The 21,028-nt window shown below is 41.3% G+C and overlaps 1 protein-coding gene across 1 annotated transcript in view; it reads left to right on the forward strand.

Annotated features, from left to right (window-relative positions):
- ROR1 (receptor tyrosine kinase like orphan receptor 1) overlaps positions 1–21,028 on the forward strand; it is a 484,054-nt gene that overhangs the window by 127,888 nt on the left and 335,138 nt on the right. The window lies entirely within an intron of this gene.

Below are 21,028 nucleotides of genomic sequence, written 5' to 3' on the forward strand. Positions count from 1 at the left end.
TTACAAAATACTATGTATTTCATCCTTGCCTACTCTTAAAGATGTATACCATATTTTTATGCAAATAACGCACACTTTCTGCGTTTGTTTGCCAGCTGTATTTTCATAAGTGCAGTGTGCTAATTTTTTTTACAGCAAACACATTTTTTTAGAACTTCCCTCAGCACCGACTGGGGGGAAATGTTAATTTAGGAGTTGGAGAGAGAAAGAAGAACCAACATACAGGATAAAGGTAGAGAAACTCAGTTATCTATTTTGTTGAAAAGAAATTGAAATAGAATTTCTTAAAAAATAATATTTTATTGTGTTTTTGGTGAAAGTTTACATAGCGAATTAGGTTCTCATTTGACAATTACTATACAAATTGTTCAGTGACTGTGGTTACATTTTTCACAATGTATCAACTTTCTCACTAATTCCATTCTGGATGTTTAATTTCCAGTCATCTGGTTTCCCAGTCCTCTTACCTTTCATCTTTGCTTTAGAGTAATTGTTGACCATTTGGTCTCACATAGAGAATTTTTTAAAGGTGTGCAGTACTCATTGGTGATATTCTTTATTTTATGAGCCAATCTGTTATTTAGCTAAAAAATGATCTCAGGGAGTAGGTTCAGTTCAGGGTTTATGGCGTATCTCAGGGTAATAGTCTTAAGGAGTCCTCTAGTCTCAACAGGTCCGGTAAGTCTGGAGTTTTTAATTTGAGTTCTGTTCCACATTTTTCTCCCCTTCTGTTAAGGTCCATCTGTTGTGGCCCTGATCAGAACAGTCATTAGTAGTAGCCAGGCACCATCTAGTTCTTCTGGTCTCAGGAAAGATGAGGCTAGAATTTTGTTTTGTTTTATATTGTAGTGGTCAGGTTGGGTTGGGGTGGAGGTATCTAGCAAATAAGAGTTAAGGGAGTGAGGGTCTTCCCTTTATGAAGATGGTGTAGACCACACTCACTTCATGGTGGGCCCTAGTGGTTAGGCAGATAGGCTCTCGAGACAGGTTGCAGGGTGTGGATTCAGGGTCCACCATGTTTCAGCTCGGTGACATAGGGCCTACTTCCTCAACTGTGAAATGTGGATAGTAATAGTCTCGACAGCAAGCATTTTTCTTCTAAGAGCTAAATGTGGTGATACTTGTACAGTGCTGAGAACAGGACCTGGTTCAAAGTAAGAGTTTAATAAATATCGGCTGTTATTATTGTTATTATTGCTGATTGAACTTTGCCAAGGAATTAATAAACATGGAAAGATTAGAGCCCTTAACTCAGAACAAATTTTAGAAACTACTAGTAGCCAAAACATTCTTCTCATGGAGACTTTTCCAGTTTGAGACAAGTGATAATATGTTCAGAAGCTGACTGGGTAATAGTTTTCTAGCTGGAGAAAATCCTAGAATCCACAATAAGCAGAAAGGACCACACTCTGTGTTCCTACAGTATTGCTTGTGGAAGTCATGCTATATGCAAGTATATCCAAATCAATAATTGTAATTAACTCCAGTGGCTGAACTCAAATTCATCCTTCATAATCTTTTGAATTATTTCTTTAAGAGATCCTTTGCCTGTAAAAGAGTCTATTAAGTTAATGTATGACTTTATTGGAGCTCTGCTTGAGGTGTTGATTCTCTTGCTGATTATGCCATGTTCTTTTTGGTTTCTAGGCAGTTGAATAAAAAGATGAGGTATCTGTTTGTCTAGCCACTCCAAACAAAAATTTGCATATCCGTCCATTCAACCATCCATCCATCCATCCTTCCTTCCATCCTTCATCCTTCCATCATCCCTCCCTCCCTCTCTCCCTCCCGCCATCCATCCATCCAGTTCATCCAATAAACATTTATTGACTACTTACCACTAGCCAAGTACTACTAAACACTTTTCCAATTTATTAAGCACTTTTACAAATTTCCAGAATGTGGTTTAAATATACTACTATGAATTCTTTGTACCTCTGAAAGTTACTTATGGAATTGAAGGGGATTTTGCTGTATTTTAACATTCTTAACCACCTCATTTCCAAGTTCTGTTTTGTTTACATTATGACTCTGAAAGAATAATATCGGAGGTTAGATTACGTTTACGTCCTAAAATATCCATTCTGTAGGTAGAGATACACAAAGAAGGGCTAATTGCTAAACAATTAATAATAGTTGGTGATATTGCTGGCCCTTTTTTTCGACCTTTACGTAAGCACAGCTGCCCCTGAACTCTTCCCAGGGGTTATCTTTCACAACAATGAAGTGTGATAATAAATGAATCTCTTTAGGAATTTTTCTTTATGGTTCAGGCGGCTGCCTCTAAAGAGTGTTCCATGGGGAAGCAATCTTCGTAATACAAATTTCTTGTAGATAAAACTTTGGCAGACCCATTTTCAACCCTGGGATTCAGACCTCCTAAAATTACTATCAGCTAATGGATATTTTGGATACATAAAGCTGAGAAGGCAGTCAAATTGTTTCCAGGCCTCTGAAGGCCCCGTATGTGTGTGTATGTATGTGTGTGTGTGTATGTATGTGTGTGCGCGCGCACCCGCGCTCACGCACATACGTGCACATGCTGATACCACTAAGGGTTATGGACTCAAAGGCCAGTCAGGCTGACCTTCTCAGGGAGCTCCACTCAAGAGTCAGGTGGAGAAAGTTCTTAAGTAGTGGTCAGTTATTATTCTCTAACATTAAATCACAATTACTGCAAATGGTCAGCCCTTGCCACTACCAGAATTTTTTTGCTGGAATATTCAAAAAAGGACATAGAACCTTATATGTACATAGAGAAATCCATTTTTTAAAAGCTAGCTCTCTAGTAAGGAGTCCCTGGGTGGTGCAAATGGTTAATGTGCTTGGCAGCTAACCAAAAGGTTAGAGGCATACAGTGAAACATCGAATGAAAAACCTGGTCATTTACTTCCAAAAAATCAACCATTGAAAACCCTATAGAGCACAGTTATACTCTGACAAACAGGAGGTTGCCATGAGTCAGAATTAATTTGAAGGCAACTAGTAAAACTCAAGCTCTCTGGTAAACAAAATTATTTACTCAACAGACATTTATTGAGTTAATTTTATGCCAGATACTTTGCTAGGCCTAGCCTACAAAGGTGAGTGAGGCATGGCTTCTGTCCTTAGAGGATTATAAAATAGTACCAGTAAAGTAAGTGGAATCTACCAGGTTTCAACTTGAATGTCAGGTCCTATCTGTTGGTGGTGGCTACCTGGTGGGTTATGTTGGGAAGGATTCTGAGACTTCATCTGGACTGGGTGATTAATTAGCACAATCTTCCATAAGTGTAGGAGTGGGGATTAATGGCAGATGTACCACCCATTTGCTGTTCCTGGTCTTCTGGATAACAGACAGGCAGTTGCAGCTCAGCATGTTAGGTACTAGAGTAGAGAATTGTATGGGATGCTCTGGGAACACCTATGGAACAGAGGATGACTTCATAGGCAGGTGAAAGTTTGAGCTGTGAAACACTAGGTGAACAAGCAGGTAAAGGGCATTGTAGGCAAAGGAGGCAAAGTGAGAACATGGAGGCAAGGGAGAGTAGGATACGTTTGGGGAAAGGCAATTGTTCCTGCATAATAGGGAAGATGAACAACCTTAACTTTGCAATGACTAGTTTACATTGAGGAGTTTGGATGTTAATGCCGAGGGGGACTATGAGATAGCACCGAAGACTGCTGATTTCCTGATAAATATTAATCTGGAAAGAAGGGTCTAGTGGCACCTTTTACAGCTCTGGCCTCTAGCCTGTGTGTATAACCTTGATAGCAATGACTTGATTGGACAAAGATGACATATATGCTGGTCAAATTAGCGGAAAACGTAGTGTTTGGAAGGATAGTGAATCTGTGGATGACTTAATCTGAAACCAGATGTCTCAAATAGTTTGAATCTAACCAGAGAATACGTAATGTGAAAAAATGTAAGATTCTCTGCTTTAGTCCAAACAACCAGTTGTATAAGAACAAATGGAAGGAGGCTTGGCCTGACAATTGTTGTTGCTGTTAGGTACTGTTGAGCCAGTTCCGACTCATAGCGACCCTACATACAACAGGACGAAACATTGCCTAGTCCTGCGCTATCCTCACAGTCTTTGCCATGTATGAGCCCATCATCTCTTGAAGATTGGTATCCTAGGCATTAGTGAGCTGAAATGGACTATTACGGGCCATTCTGAATCAGATAATCATATGGTCTACCATGCCGAAGGTGACAAATTGAAGAGGAATGGCCTGACAATTGCATACGTGAAAAGTTAGATTTTATTATAAGCTCCACCAGTCCACAGTGTGATATGGCCACCAGTCCACCGAGGAAACAGTAACAATAGGCATAGAGAGTTAAGAAAGAGAGCTTGGCCTCTTCTGTCATGGTCAGACCACAGAAGGAATGTTCATTTTTGTGTACAATTTAAAGATAAAAGTCAGTTGGAGCGGGTCCAGAGGAAAACAGTCAGGAGGGAGAAGGTATTTTGGTTGATGATTTGGGGCTAAACCTAGAAAGGGAAGACATGAGGATTGTCTCAGACATTTTAAAGGTTATTGGGCATAAGAATTAGGTTTATGTTGTGTGGAATGGTGAAAAATATTTCCGGAAAGCAAATTTCAGCTCATCTCTAGGTGACGCCTCCAATCATGAGAGTTTCTTTCAAAATGGAATGGGCTGCGGGCTTCAAGAAATAGTAAATTTCGTCTCCCAGAGGGATTATGCAGAGTGGGTTCACCCTTACTAGAGATATTGTAGAAAGGATTCACATATTGGATAGGGTTTTGGGCTCAAAGGCCCTTCCAACTCTGAGATTTTATATTCTAGAGGAAGTATATATATGTATATATATCCCAACATTGTACTGTCTTTGCTGAAGCCAGAAAACGCACATCTATAAATTTGAGCCCAACTTTGAAGCTGCGTCTCTTTGGTTGAGCTGATTTCTTGTCGGGGCAGGTTTCTTGACCTGCTGTGATGACAGTGGAGCCTTCCTGCCCCTCATCAGGCCCTTCCCTGTTCCATTCTTGGAGTCCCCACCCGCTTTAAAAAAAAGTTACTTCTTCCCTTGCTTTCTGGGCCACTCACTTCAAAGGCATCCTGTAAAATATATGCTGTGAAAAGAAGGCTCCTTCCTATAAAAATACCTGTGGCCTGGAGGACAAGACACAAAAAGCCCCATTTCCCAGCAATGAGCTTTTGTAAAAACCTGTGTTATGACTGGGTGAAGTGAGCCGGGCTCAGAGAAAAGGCCAGAAGACGCAAGGGAATCCTTTTGCCGATTGGTGTTCTCTGCCATTCGCAACTTTACGTAACCCGTGTTGTCTCTGGCCGCCAACACTCTGTCAGATGCTTTGCCAGCTTCAGCTCTGAGTCAGATTTCTCATGCCAGGTTCATCTTGTTGTTGAATAAATGAAGTTCCCACCATTGTGAAGCTCCTTCCTCCTCCCCTAAGAGAAATCTTCATCCAAAGGAATCTGGCAGCCATTGTGGATGAGATGGTTAGTGCCATCCCCTCAATGGCTCCAAGAGGAGGGAAGGTGAGGAAGGCTAAAATGCACATGCTGTCCAGGGATCCAGCTCCTGCTCCCAGTTTCTTCCAAAACCTGCCTGTTAATCACCTGTTTACATTGCCAAGAATGCTTGACTGGGTAATGATAGTAGGGGAAAAAAGCAGTGAAAGGAACATCATAGGCTTTGCTCAAGTGGAGTAATCCCTTCCTGATTTGCAGGCATTTCGGTGGCTTTGGTGCAGACAGAGTGGCTGGCCTCATTCTTTTTGCGCTAATGGCTAGCGGCCCCCAGAAGGCAGTTGGACTCTTTGTGCGCCTTTGATGTCGCCTCTTTGGTGGTTCCCACCGAGCTTTGTTGGAATCTTCCATCTCACCTCTTCCCAGTTAGCATTCCTGCCTGCTAGTTCCTGGTGACTGTTTGTAGAGTCCGGCTGGTGGTGTCTGCACCTCTGGATATAACAGGAGGGACAAATAAAGACTAGCTTGTTTCGTCTCTTCTCTCAGTGGCCTGCCCTGCTGCCACAATCCCGGAATGCCACAGCGGGAAGGGAACTCAGAGGTCATTGAGCCCAACCGTTCAGTTTGGCAATGGGGGAGTAAAGACCAGAAAGATGATGCAAGTTGATCAAGGTCACGCAGCTAGTTGATGGCAAGACCTGAATCCTTGGCCTCTTGAGTCACAATCCAGGGATCTTTATTCTCTCTCAGGTTAAAGCATTGCCCTTTTGAAATGAACATATTCACTCATTTATTTGTTTATTTAAAGATTCATCAAATATTTATTGAACTGTGACAGAGATGAATAAAGTTTGTTTCCGTAAGCAACTCACAGTCCGGTGCATTTACAGAGATCATTTTGATCACTGTGGAAATAGCTGGCAAATAGAGGCAAGAAGAAAATGTTATGAGAACTTAGAGTCAGATTTTTTTTTTTTGAGGTGGGGGGAGCAGGAGGGAGGATTATATTGGAAAGGAAAAGAAAAGGCATCCGTGTACTCTGGAGAGATAATGTAACATAGTGGTGACCAAGAGGGTGGGTTCTGGAGCCAGACTGTCTGCCCTGGAATCTGTACTCTGCCACTTACCAGCTGAGTAACTTTAGAAAGTTGCTTAATCTCTTTGTGCCTCAGTTTTCCACTGTGGAAAGTAGGAATGCTAATAGTACTTATCTCCTAGGGTTATTGAAGGGGTTCAATGAGTTAATACATGTAAGGCACTTCCAAAAGTATACCAGCATATAGTTAAAATCTATATGTCAGCTTTATTATTACTACTGTCATTAGAGACAAACACCATGTTTCAGTGGTGGCCAAAGATCCAGAAATATTAACAGAGTTGTTATGAAAGATGGGGGGTTCCGTTGGGACTCCTCAGAGGGTAACCAGGCATGTGGATGGCGAATGCCAGGTACCACCTAGAGGCAGTAAACAATAAGGAGTTTAGGGAGAAAGAGGTCTAAAGGCTGGCATTTTTCCTTCATGGTTTTGTCTAAGGTGGGGCCACAGAGGGAAGAGTATCATTCAGTTGAAGAAAGAAGGTGGGTACTGGTTGTGTCTGGGGCCTTAGGGGACCAGTGATATTTTCTGGGCCTGGCCTATCCTCGGGAGAGCTTCCTTCCAGAGGTGGAGACAAATGTACCCACAGGTATCTGTGCTCTGGAGAGGAACAGCCACAGGCAGTGGGAAAAGAGGGGGAAGAGCAACATTTTCTGGTGTTATCATCTGTTTCCAGTTCCCTGTCCTTATTTCTTTAGCATCACTAGCCTGTTCGTTTACTACCTGACAGCGGTTCCTTCCCGTGAATAGATACGCAGACATGATCTTGGATATTGAATCAATGCAGCAGAGAAGATTTGATTCCTCCGGGTGTGAACCTTCATGTTTTTTAGAGAGAAGTTTCATGATAGGATGCATTCTCTTTTGGAAAACAGGCAGTTGCAGTGGACGGCTTAGAAGTTTCCTTCTGTCTCTAACATTCTGATTCTTGGGCCTTGGCGTTATGGATATAACACACATTGTTTTCACTACTTGCCAGGGATCGGAAGGCCTGTAGCACGTAGTAGTTTGTAATTCTGCTGAGGCAAGAATTTGACAAGAATGAATCATATAGCTGGTGAGTGAACCTAGCTGACCACCCAGTCTCTATACTTCAGTTCGTGGCATTCATGAATCCCGAGTTGCAAAGTCCCTGGGTCTCCTCCTTCAGAATGTGGATGGTCAGCTGCTGTTCCATTTTCCCTTAGACTTAGAGAAGGAAAATGTTTTCATTCTGAGGTTTATATTTCTCTCTTCTCCAAAAGAGATTTTTATTTAAAAAAATTAGACTCAACCACCGAGCTCCCAGCTGGCAGAGATCCAGCTTAAATGTGGAACATTGAGCATACCCTGAACCCTGCTGCACGTGTTCATCACCAGGGAGGTGGGATGGGAAGGGGAGTTGAACTTTGAACAACTATGAATTATTATACTTACCTGGATATATGATGTTTTTCTACTTTGTATAAAGAAGATGGAAGGATCCTGAACTTTACATACCCCCTCCTCCTCCCAAATGAATTTCTTGCTTGTTTCAGGTGCTAGGTTGACAGCCCTGGAGACTGAGGCCTTCTGTCTTCTCCTGGGTAGGTCGGGCAATGGCCCCTGTGGATGGCTTGAAGCATGTCTCTGGAGAGCGGGCACAGACCTCCTCTGAGGGAGGAAGCTGTGTGAGGGCCCATTTATGAGCTCACCGTTTTTTGCTCTCTTGTTTCCTGGTTTGTTTTTAATTTTGTTTTGTTTTTTAGGGGGGAAGGTTAGCAGACTATGCCTTGTCCACCCTCAGTTGCTGCCCTTCCTTCCCTGAAGAATATATGGAAAGAGGAAGAGGAGAGTGAGCTTGAGGTCGAAACAGGGGGCCCGGACTTTATTTGCGTACACGAAGTGTTTTATTTGGTTTGTTTTCATTATTTTTATTGAGATATAATTAATATGCATGAATTTTCAGTGTTCAGTTCAGTCAGTTTTAAATTGTGTGTGCTCATGAAACCACTACCTAAAGCAAGTTATAGATGATTTCCATCATTCCAGAAAATTCCCTCGTGCCCCTTTTCAGTAAATCTTGTCCCCCTTCTCCCAGACAATCATTTTCTGACTTATATCACCATAGATTATACAAGGACAATTAACAACAAAATAAAGCATAAATCCAAGAAGGCTTAACATTTTATCCAGGAGTGTGCTTTCAAAAATCAGAAGGCTGGAGTTAGAAGCAGGTTTTGCCTTTACCTTCAGCAAATCCCTCTTTTTTTTTTTTTTTTTTTAACGATTCTATTAGTATCCTTTTTTTAAAATTTTTTTTTATTGTACTTTAGATGAATGTTTACAGAACAAATAGTTTCTCATTAAACAGTTAGTACACATATTGTTTCATGACATTGGTTAAGAACCCCACGACCTGTCAACATTCTCCCTTCTCGACCTTGGGTTCCCTATTACCAGCTTTCCTGTCCCCTCCTGCCTTCTAGTCCTTGTCCCTGGGCTGTTGTACCCCATTAGTCTTGTTTTGTTTTATGGGACTGCCTAATCTTTGGCTGAATGGTGAACCTCGGGAGTGACTTCATTACTGAGCTAAAAGGGTGTCCTGGGGCCATGCTCTCGGGGTTTCTCCAGTCCCTGTCAGGCCAGTAAGTCTGGTCTTTTTTTGTGAGTTAGGATTTTGTTCTACATTTTTCTCCAGCTCTGTCTGGGACCCTCTGTTGTGAGCAGTCAGAGCAGTCAGTGGTGGTAGCCGGGCACCATCTAGTTGTACTGGACTCAGTCTGGTGGAAGCCTTGGTAGCTGTGGTCCATTAGTCCTTTGGTGGTTTATAGGAGTTCAGTATTTAAAGAACCTGTGCTTAAGTCTTCCTGTATTACCTGTTAATAATTTGTAATCCATTTTTGAAAAAAAAGTTCATATATTGGAGTACCCCAATAGTACTCTAACTGTGTGTGAATGAAATGTCCTGAAGAGAATATTTCATTTTTCTCTTCTAGGTTAAATGTGGAATTAGATCCCACTTAAAATATTTTGAGATCCACAGGCGACACTAATAAACCATGTGAAAGTCTAGTCATGTTTAGGAGGTTGGTGAGTATATGGTGTTTTCCCAGACCCTCCCAAGCCACCCTGGCTTACCACATCCAGAAAAGCACATTTTTATATACTTGCCTCCACTGCAAGGGGACCTGACCACGGAGATAAATCTTCCCGTCATGATCTACTTAAGGGAATTTCATTTTAGGGAAAGAATTCGGGGAGATTATATGGTCTCTGGCTGGCCCATTAAAAATAAAAACATTTACCCAGTTTTTAATGTCTATACTAAGCAAATAGTAAAAGTAACACATACTTCTCAAGCTCCTTTTCTTTGGAGATCTTGGCATATTTCACAGAAACAGGAACTAGTCCTGTTCAGCAATTCCATCTTTTCATTATTAGGTTGTTAATTTGTCTTACCTGGTTTAAAGGGACTCTTCATTCATTTCATTCATTCATTTATCATTTATTTTATACTGACAATGTGCTAGAAGTAATAGGTATAAAATTCTACAATAGATACTAGGGATAAAAAGATGAAAAAGACAGTTCAATGGGAGAATCAGACAAAAAGAAAGATGATTACATTCCAAGGTAATATTTGATTTATTAGAAGATGTACAGGTAGGGTACTTTACTCTGGGTAGGAGGTGCTGGAAGATTCCCAGAAGTGGTGATGCCAGAACTGAGTCTAGGAGGATGAGGAGGAGTTTGTTGAAAGAAGAATCTAAGAAGGGAAAAGGGAAGGTTGAGTTGGTGGTGGAGGAATTCTAGGCAGAGGGAATCATTCACAAAGACACAAAAGTCAGAGGCAACGTGGTCCATATGGGATTGACAAATTGTCTGGACCCTAACTGATGACCGTCCGTATGCTTCCACAGTTTCAACAACTAAAAAGCTGTATTTTTGTAGGATTGTTCTAATCCCAAATGTCATGTCATTTAGCCCAAAAGATTCAGTACATAGCAAGGAGCTCAAAAGATGACAGTTTTTATTATTCTCATCACCATGGCCAATAATATTTTCAAACTACATTTTCTGCTTGTGAGGAGTTAACATTTGTATTTCATCGTGACCCTTGAGGACACATCTCTGACAAGTCCCATGGGTTCACCATGAGTTGGGTGTGGGATCATCTCAAATTAAACCACTTTCTCTTAATCAAACCCACCAAATGCTGATCTTGGAGTTCTTCAGAGCTTCAGCAGTCACAAGTACCAGTTTGGTAAGAAATTTCCCCTTTTTTGGAAAAATAGCAAAATAAAGAACTTTTCTTTTTTTTGTGGTGAATCAGAAATACTCTAGAGACTGTCAAAGAGTGACATTTGGGAAAATTATGAAAAGCCTGGTGAGTGCAGGATGGTGGTGAGGAATCCTTTGTCTGAGGCACTCAGGAGTGGCTGGTGGTGGGGTCACTTGGATATACACCACACAGGAAGACTGGCAGGTGTGAATGGTGGTGGAGGAATTTCATTTCAGGCTTTGCAAGCAGTCAAAGGAAGAAAAAACTTGGTTACTTATAGTTTGTCTTTAGTCACCTGTTCCCTTAGTGATTGTGTTCACTTAACATTTTCGTTTAATTGGCATTTGTGAATTCACTTATTATGTACCAAGGATTGTTGTCGGTGCTGGGAACACAAAGATGATTAAGACATAGTCCATTTTCTTGAGAGTGTCACAATCTAATAGAGGGAAAGGCACAAAGAATCTTTTATAATATAGCGCAAAGATTGATGAGTGCGGCAGGTATCTTGGGAGTACAGAGCTGAGCGCCTCACTGTATCTGGGAGGGCAGGGGTGGCTCTGGAGGAATGATAGCAGGTTGGGATTGAAAAGAATCCGTCTGACCCCGATGAGTCCTTAGTAAAGCAAAGAGAAAGAAACTGGGTGTGATTTACAATGTATGGTTTATACCAAAAACAGTAACATTTTATATTCCTATGTTGTTATGTGCCTTGAGTTGATTTTGGCCTCACAGTGACACAATGTGACAGAGTAAAACTGCCCTAGGGTTTTCTAGGCTATGTAATCTTTACGGGAGCAGATTGCCAGGTCTTTTCTCCCATGGAGCCACTGGGTGGGTTCGAACTGCCAACTTTTCTGTTAGCAGCCTAGCACTTAGCCATTGTGCCACCAGAGCTCCTCATACCAAAAACCCAAACTGGTTGCCATCTAGTCGATTCTGACTCACAGCAACCCTATAGGACGGGGTAGAACTGACCCATAGGGTTTCCAAGGAGTGGCTGGTAGATTCGAACAGCCGACCTGTTGGTTAGTAGCCTGAGGTCTTAACCTCTGTGCCACCAGGGCTCACAGCTCCTTGTAGACACTTTGAAATATATTGTCAGAGTTGAATATCTACATATTGGAAAAAAACAAACCAAACTTGTTGCTATCAAGTCGATTCCAACTCATGATGACCCCAGTGTTATAGAGTAGAACTGCTCCATAGGGTTTTCTTGGGTATAATCTTTATGGAAGCAGATCATCAGGCCTTTCTTCCATGGCACCTCTGAGTAGGTTAGAACCATCAACTTTGGGGTTAGCAGCTGAGTCATAAACTATTTGCACCACCCAGGGACCTTGGTTATGTTTATTACCTATTTCACAGATGAAGAAACAGCCTGAGAAACACAGATAGATAAATATTATTTCCCTGAGGTCACCAACCAATGAGTAGTAACTCTAGGGCTGAAACCCAGCATTTTTTTTTTTCCTTACTGTAAAACCCATGCTTCTGCAAGTCTATATTGGACTAGAACCAGGAGTCCTGGGTTTGGTTCAACTCTGTCACCACTAATGAGCCCCATGAACTTGGACAAGTTGTCAGACTTCTCTAAACTTCCGTTTTCTCATCTGCAGGATGGAGAGGGCAGGACTTGAGGTCCTCCCAGCTATGCCATCTGTGATTCCTAGAAACTGAACAGGGGAAGGGGATGGGGGTGGGTGGATGGGGAGACAGGAGAGACCAGCAGCTGCAGACGCAAAGACTAGCTTTGTGGCAAGCCTTATTTTCAAAGGCACAATCCCTCCCCCACACCCCGACCCAGCCCTTCAGAGGCCCAGTGAAACTGGATGTTTGGGTTCAACAGGTACCTTTGCTGAGGACCAACTAGCAGAAGAAAGCACAAAGCAGCACAGCGTATTTAAAAATAGATTCGTTTATATGGCATCAGCCACAGAGGGTATGATTTCCCTGTTTCGGTTTCCCTGCTGCAACAGCGGTGGACACAGTCTATGGTGGGAAGAGTGTTTCTTTGAGGGGCGATGGACTGTGCTTTTAGGCAGTAAACATCTTCTGGGTGCAGTGTCACTGGGAGGATTTTGTATTGAAAGGGCAGTGAGGCGTGAAACCTCAGACTTCTGTGGTACTTCCTGCTACCAAAGTGATGTCAGAGGCTTGCTGGGTGCTCAGCTCTGGTCCCTATTTCTCAAGCTCTGCTTACATAGCCTGGGAGAGAAGCAGTAGGCATGGTAACACCTAACTCCTGCAAGAACACACGTAGAGGCAGCGCTCACAGAGTGGGGGAAAAGCCTCCATTAAATCTGACCTTCAACATGGTAGTTCACTTTGTTTGCCTGTGATTGCTTATATGTTGGATGAGTAGAAAAGAGGCTGATTGTTGTCAATTTTATTTCAAGTTTATCCTCTATATGTATAGATCAAAGCGTTTTTTGTTTGTTTTTGTGGGTTTCTTTGTTTTTTTATTTTTATTAACTGAGTATAAATTCCCCTTTTTTTCTGGTCTTCGCTAGATTTACAGGCTTCTGTGATTTTAGGGGAGTCTCTGGGTGGTACAAATGATTAATGCACTCGGCTGCTAACTCAAAAGTTGGAAGTTCGAGTCCCCCCCCAGAGGTGCCTGAGAAGAAAGGCCTGGGATCAACTTCTGAAAAATCAGCCATTGAAAACTCTCTGGTTTTCAGTGTTCTACTCTGACACATACGGGATTGCCATGAGTTGGAATCGACCGGACGGCAACTGGTTAACTAGTTGTTTCTAGGAAATAAGGGAAGTGGCAGTCTTTCCATTCAGTTAAAGGTGTCAAAGGTATTGATAGTCTCCTAAGATCACTGAACAACTTGTGTAGAAATTGTCCATTGGGGACATGGAAACTTTCACCAAAAACACAATAAAATATTACCTTAAAAAAAAAAAGTATTGAGGGTCTCTGGGTGGTACTATCCAAAGTGGATCAAACAGATATATTTTAAGGATTTATAATATAAGAGAAAGAAATGTGATGATTATGATCAATGCCATTGTCTTGCTCTCTACAGTAGCCCTCCTATTCATTATTCATTCATTCGTTTATACACACATTGCCTCCTCCCTTTCACACGTCACATACATCCCACACTGGTGCAATTGATTTTTGTGAACCTGTTGTTTATTCCTATCATGTTCAGAATTGGGCTCCTAGAGCACAGAGTTGATTTCTGGGCTAACTAGGTAAGATAAATAAGGAAGGATGAACAAAGAGGATCTGAGGCTTCATTGTTTGTACACAGAAACCACTGGCCTGTGTATAATCCCTCCTCCAGGGCACTGGATTCTGAATTTGCAAAGTGGGAAAGATAGAAATACTAGTTACAAATATTCTACACATTGTAGAATAAAAACTGCTGTTTATTTGAGTTGCCCATTAGGTTGGAATTTACTTGGCCAGAAGGTCAAAACCTTTACTCTGGCAAGAGTGACACATCTTAAATATACTTTCTGACATCTGTGCTTTGCCAAGTAGGCTAACATCCTTCAAATCATTGACGGGGTGTGGGAAAACCTACACTACTTGTTTTCCCTTGGTCCAGAAAACTTCACAGGAGCTTTCAGTTCAGATTATTGATGCCAGCTTAGCGTTTGCTTTATAATACATATTTGGAGGACACATAACACTGACAAAGTTTTTTGGTATAACTGTGTTTTATGTGTGATTTGATCAACACAGGAGTTGAGAAAAGTGATCAAGCTTTTTAGATAATTTTTCATAATCTCTCAAAATAGAGATGGCACCAAATGGTGTAAGAGTTGGCCAGTGACGATCCTTGGACGTAATTAATAGAGTGTTACATTCTTGAATGTTTTTATTTTCTTCTTTGAACACAGGACTCAGATTTATAGAGATAACAGTCATCCATTTTTTTACATCATTGCCATTCGTTATGGATTGAATTCTATCCCCCTAAAATGTGTGTCAACTTGCCTAGGCCATTGTTCCCAGTGTTGTGTGATTGTCCACCATCTTGTCATCCAATGTGATTTTCCTGTGCGTTGTAAATCCTGCCTCTCTGATGTTAATAAGACAGGATTAGAGGCAGTTATATTAATGAGGCAGAATTCAATCTACAAGATTAGGTTGTGTCTTGAGTCAATCTCATGTGAGATATAAAAGAGAAAAGCAAGCAGAGAGACAGGGGGACTTCACTATCCCCAAGCAAGAAGAGCCAGGAGTGTGCATCCTTTGGACCTGGGGTCCTTACACTGAAAAGCTCCTAGACCAGGGAAGATTGATGACAAAGACCTTCCCCCAGAGCCGACAGAGAGAGAAAGCCTTCCCCTGGAGCTGGCGCCCTGAATTTAGACTTCTAGCGTCCTCAGCTGTCAGAGAATAAATTCTCGTTTTTAAAGCCATCCACTTGTGGTATTTCTGTTATAGCAGCACTAGATAACTAAGACACTTTTATTATGTAAAACCAAAACCAGTGGCCATTGGATGGATTCCCACTCATGGTGTCAGAGTAGGACTATGCTCCATAGGATTTTCAATGGCTGATTTTCGGAAGTAGATTGCCAGGCCTTTTTTCCGAGGAGACTCTGGGTGGATTTGAACTTCCAGTAGTTTTACAGGTAGCAGCCGAGCGCGTTAACCATTTGTACCACGCTGGAACTCCATTTGTTAGGAAGTGTCATATAAGTTTGTCTTTGTTGTTGTTGTTGTTAGGTGCCGTCAAGTCAGTTCCGACTCATAGTGACCCTATGTCCAACAGAACGAACACTGCCCAGTCCTGCACCATCCTCACAGTTATTGTTATGCTTGATGTCATTGTTGTAGCCACTGTGTCAATCCATCTTGTCGAGAGTCTTTCTCACTTTTGCTGACCCTCTATTTACAAAGCATGATGTTCTTCTCCAGGGACTGGTCCCTCCTGATAACATGTCCAAAGTAGCTGAGATGATATCTCACCATCCTTGCTTCTAAGGAGCATTCTGGTTGTACTTTTTCCAAGACAGATTTGTTCATTCTTCTGGCAACCAATGGTATATTCAATATTCTTTGCTCACACCGTAATTCAGAGGCATCAATTCTTCTTTAGTTTTCCTTATTCATTGTCCAGATTTTGAATGCATATGAGGAGACTGAAAATACCATGGCTTGGGTCAGGTGCAAGTTGGTCCTTAAAGTGACATTCTTGCTTTTTAATACTTTAAAGAGGTCTTTTGCAGCTGATTTGCCAGTGCAATGAATCCTTTGATTTCTTGACTGCTATTTCAATGGGTGTTGATTGTGGATCCAAGTAAAATGAAATCTTTGACAACTTCAATCTTTTCTTCATTTATCATGATGTTATTTATTGGTCGAGTTGTGAGATTTTTGTGTTCTTTATGTTGAGTTGTAATCCATACTGAAGGCTGTGGTTTTTGATCTTCATCAGTAAGTGCTTCAAGTCTTCTTCACTTTCGGCAAGCAAGGTTGTGTCATCTGCATAAGGCAGGTTGTTAATAAGTCTTCCTTCAATCCTGATGCTGTGTTCTTCTTCATATAGTCCAGCTTCGTGGAGTATTTGTTCAGCATGCAGATTGAATAAGTATGGTAAAACGATACAACCCTGACACACAACTTTCCTGGCTTTAAACCACGCAGTATCACCTTGTTCTGTTCGAACGACTGCCTCTTGACCTATGTACAGGTTCCTTATGAGCACGAGTAAGTGTTCTGGAATTCCCAGTCTTTGCGATGTTATCTGTAATTTGTTATAATCCACACAGTGGAATGCCTTTGCATAGTCAATAAAACACAGGTAAACATCTTTCTAGTATTCTCTGCTTTCAGCCAGGATCCATCTGACATCAGCAATAATATCCCTTGTTTCACATCTTCTGAATCTGGCATGAACTTCTGGCAGGTCGCTGTTGATATACTGCTACAACCACTTTTGAATGATCCTTAGCACAATTTTACGTGCATGTGATATTAATAATATTGTTTGATAATTTCTGCATTCTATTGGGTCACCTTTCTTTGGAATGGGTACAAATATGGATCTCTTCCGGTCGACTGATCAGGTAGCTGTCTTCCACATTTCTTGACATAGACCAGTAGACACCTCCGGCGCTGTATCTGTTTGTTGAAACATCTCAGTTGGTATTCCGTCAATTCCTGTAGCCTTGTTTTTCACCCATGCCTTCAGCGCAGCTTGAACCTTTTCCTTCAGTACTATCAGTTCTTGATCATATGCTACCTCCTGAAATGGTTGAACATTGACCAATTCTTTTTTGGTACAGTGACTCTGTGTGTTCCTTCCATCTTCTTTTGATGCTTCCTGTGTCGTTTAACATTTTCCCCACAGAATCCTTCAATATTACAGCTCGAGGCTTGCATTTTTTCTTCAGTTCTTTCAGCTTGAGAAATGCTGAGCATGTTCTTCCCTTTTGGTTTTCTAACTCCAGGTCTTTGCACATTTCATTATAATACTTTACTTTGTCTTCTCGAGCCGCCCTTTGAACTCTTCTTTTACTTCATCATTTCTTCCGTTCGCTTTCGCTACTCAACATTCAAGAGTTTGCTTTGGCTACTTGACATTCAAGATCAAGTTTCAGAGTCTCTTCTGACATCCATTTTGGTCTTTACTTTCTTTCCTGTCATTTTATTGACATCTTGCTTTCTTCATATATGATGTCCTTGATGTCATTCCACAACTCATCTGGTCTTCTTTGGTCGTTAGTGTTCAATGTGTCAAATCTGTTCTTCAGATGGTCTCTAAATTCAAGTGGGATATACTCAAGGCCATGCTTTGGCTCTCATGGCCTTGTTCTAATTTCCTTCAACTTGAACTTGCATATGAGCAATTGATGGTCTGTTCCACAGTCTGCCCCTGGCCTTGTTCTGACTGATGATATCAAGCTTTTCCATGGTTTTTGTCCACAAATATAGTTGATTTGATTCCTGTGTATTCCATCTGGCAAGGTCCACATGTATAGTCGCTGTTTATATTGTTGGAAAAAAGTATTTACAATCAAGAAGTTATTGGTCTTGCAAAATTCTATCATAGATCTCTGGCGTCATTTCTATCACCAAGGCCACATTTTCCAGCTACTAATCTTCCTCTTTGTTTCTTACTTTCACATTCTAATTGCCAGTAATTATCAGTGCATCTTGATTGCACGTTTGATCAATTTCAGACTGCAAGTTTGTAAAAATCTTCAGTTTCTTCATCTTTGGTCTTAGTGGTTGGTGCGTAAATTTGAATAATAGTCATATTAACTGGTATTCTTTGTAGGCATATGGATATTATCCGACACTGACAGCATTGTACTTCAGCATAGGTCTTGAAATTTTCTTTTTGGCTATGAATGTGACTCCATTACTCTTCAATTTGTGATTCCTGGCGTAGTAGACCATAAGATTGTCTGATTCAGAATGGCCAATACCAGTCCATTTTAGCTCACTAATGCCTAGGATATTGATGTTTATGTGTTCCACTTCATTTCTGATGATTTCTAATTTTCCTAGATTCATACTTTCTACAATTTCATGTTCTGATTATTAATGGATGCTTGCAGTTGTTTCTTCTCAGTTTGAGTCACGCCATATCAGCAAATGAAGGTCCTGAAAGCTTGATTCCTTCCATGTCATTTAGGATCGACTCTACTCTGAGGAGGCAGCTCTGCCCCAGTTGTATTTTGAGTACCTTCCAACCCTCGGGGCTCATCTTCTGGCACTATATCAGACAATGTTCTGCTGCTATTCATAAGGTTTTCCCTGGCCAATTTTTTCAGAAGTAGACTGCCAGGTCCTTCTTCCTAGTCTGTCTTAGTCTGGAAGCTCAGCTGAAACCTGTCCACCAAGGGTGACCATGTTGGTATTTGAAATACCGGTGGTGAAGCTTCCAGTATCACGGCAACATGCATGCCACCACAGTACAACAAACTGACAGACACATGGTGGATTTTGTCTTTAAGTTGATTATATTTATGGACTTGGAACTTTTGGTAAAGAGCACCACCACTTAAGAAAATGAACCCTATATCTTGTTCTCATTGTTAGAGACTCTTAGGAGTTATTGGGAGGATAATATCGATTTACCTAGTTGAAATTTGAAGTTGAGGCAGGATGGAGCTAGGCTGAGACTGTGGCATGTTGAGTCTCCCAGAGAGAAAAGGAGAGACCAAGAATTGATACCCATACATCTTGATTACTCAGTGTGTCGTTAGCTTTTTGAAGTCATTCAATCAGACTGTTTGAGGTGATAGAGAATTGAGGTGCTCTGTTGATCTCTTCTCCCTCCCATTTTACTCTAAGGGAACCAAGGGTCGTTCAGAGAGTTAAATCATTGGTCCTGAACATGTAGCCAGATATTAAATGAACTTGTTGCTTTGTATATTGTTGGAAAACTTCAGAATTTTTTTCTTTTTGTCTTTATTCTAGGTACACTGTCGGGGTTTTTTTCTACTTTGTGTTTCTATTTTTAATTTGTTTGATACTGGGTATGTTTTCTGCTCAGGAAGTAATACTCAGAGACATCTTGGTGATGGCATCTGTGAGATTAGAGCTAGGACCCTTCCAGGTCCCAGATGCCATCTGTGCAGTAAAAGTGCTCATAGGGTCACTAGATGGGCTTGTTGTTGTTAAGTGCCATCAGATTGGTTTCAACTCATAGCGATCCTGTAGGACAGCATAGAACTGCCCCATAAGCTTTCCATGGAGTGGCTGATGGATTCGAACTGCCAACTTTTAGGTTAGTAGCAAGGAGCAAACTGTTTGCACCACCCAGGGACCTATTCACTTGATAATTCCTACTATGTTGTTAAAACAAATATACAAATAAATAACACGTGCTTTTTCTGAAGTTGTTTTGATAGCTCTTTTGATAGCAGGTAGGATTTTTAAATGACCCTTTTTTGCCTTGGTAGTACTGGTTGCACAGTGGTTAAGCCCTGAGCTGCTAACAGAAAGGTCGGCGATTTGAACCCACCAGTTGCTCCATGGGAGAAAGATATGGCAGGCAGTCTGCTTCTGTAAAGATTACAGCCTTGCAACCCTATGGTGCAGTTCTACTCTGTTCTATAGGGCTGTTATGAGTTGGATTCGACTCCATGGCAGTGGGTTTTAATGGAGTGCCTTTGGTGAAACATGAATTACCAGAGCTTTGCACTGATTGTGGTGGTGTTTTTGAGAATGCAACCAATGAACCCTGCATTGCTGTATAATTTTATGTCCAATAACTTGAACACCATGTTGTCTGAAACCTTCTCCAAAGTATACACTGGGCCCCTCCTTTGCCCTGGAAGATTTCCGTAGCACTTGGTGGGCACTAAAGAATGCCTCCTCCCCCGTCCTCTTCGTTTTAAATTGACTTGTTGGACTTAGTGTTCCTTCCTTATCTAATCAAGGAGCTGGAGTCTGTTTCCTAATAATGTAACCAAGGTAAGATGGTGATATTGGTGAAGCACCAGAACTGACTGGCAGGCTGCTGGGGAAAAACTGACTAGTCCAATGGTTCCCAATGAGACAGCCTGAAATTTCTCACAAGCAGAGACGAACTGGTCACTGGAAATGCTGAATGGTGTTGTGAATGCATTTAACCCTCTGCTTCAGGAAGAGTGCTGTATGCAAAACCCTGAGTATTTCTTGTACATTCCCGCCTCACCTTGGAGCCTTATTTCAGATCCAAAATAAGAGCACCAGAGTTCAAATTTTGACTCTATTGATTAATTATTACCTGTTGAGCTTGGGTAAATCCCTTAATCTCTAAGGTTAATAATAACTACCCCAGAGAGCTATTAAATGTGTCAAACGAAGTAATAGGTATGGGAATGCTTGGTGAACTCTACAAGGTCATAACAATGTGAGCTGTTATTATTAACAGTATTTTTTGTAAAATTTTCCTGGCTACTTCAGCTCTCAGGATTTCCTCCATTCTCAACACTCGCTGTTGGTACTGCCCTTTGACCCTCTTATATACCCCTCTGTGATACTGGTTAACCCTTCCTCTGAGTAGACCTGCTCTCTCTAGCTAGTTTATGGTTTTAATATTTTTAATTAATTTTGTGTTATCTTTTAAAATACAACCTTTGATAAAATAAAAACATGCACAACAATGGGAATTTTAAATCATAAGACTGTTTCATTCAATTGTTGTTGAGCACCTACAAAGCCAGATACTGTGTTAGGTCCCGGGGTACCCAGGCAAATAAGACAGCCCCTACCATGAAGCGACTCCCTATTTGGGGTTGGGGGGCAGAGAGCAGGGTTCACAATAAACAGGT

The sequence above is a fragment of the Trichechus manatus genome, unplaced genomic scaffold (genome assembly GCF_000243295.1).
Source record: "Trichechus manatus latirostris isolate Lorelei unplaced genomic scaffold, TriManLat1.0 scaffold00003, whole genome shotgun sequence".
Lineage (NCBI taxonomy): Eukaryota > Metazoa > Chordata > Mammalia > Sirenia > Trichechidae > Trichechus > Trichechus manatus.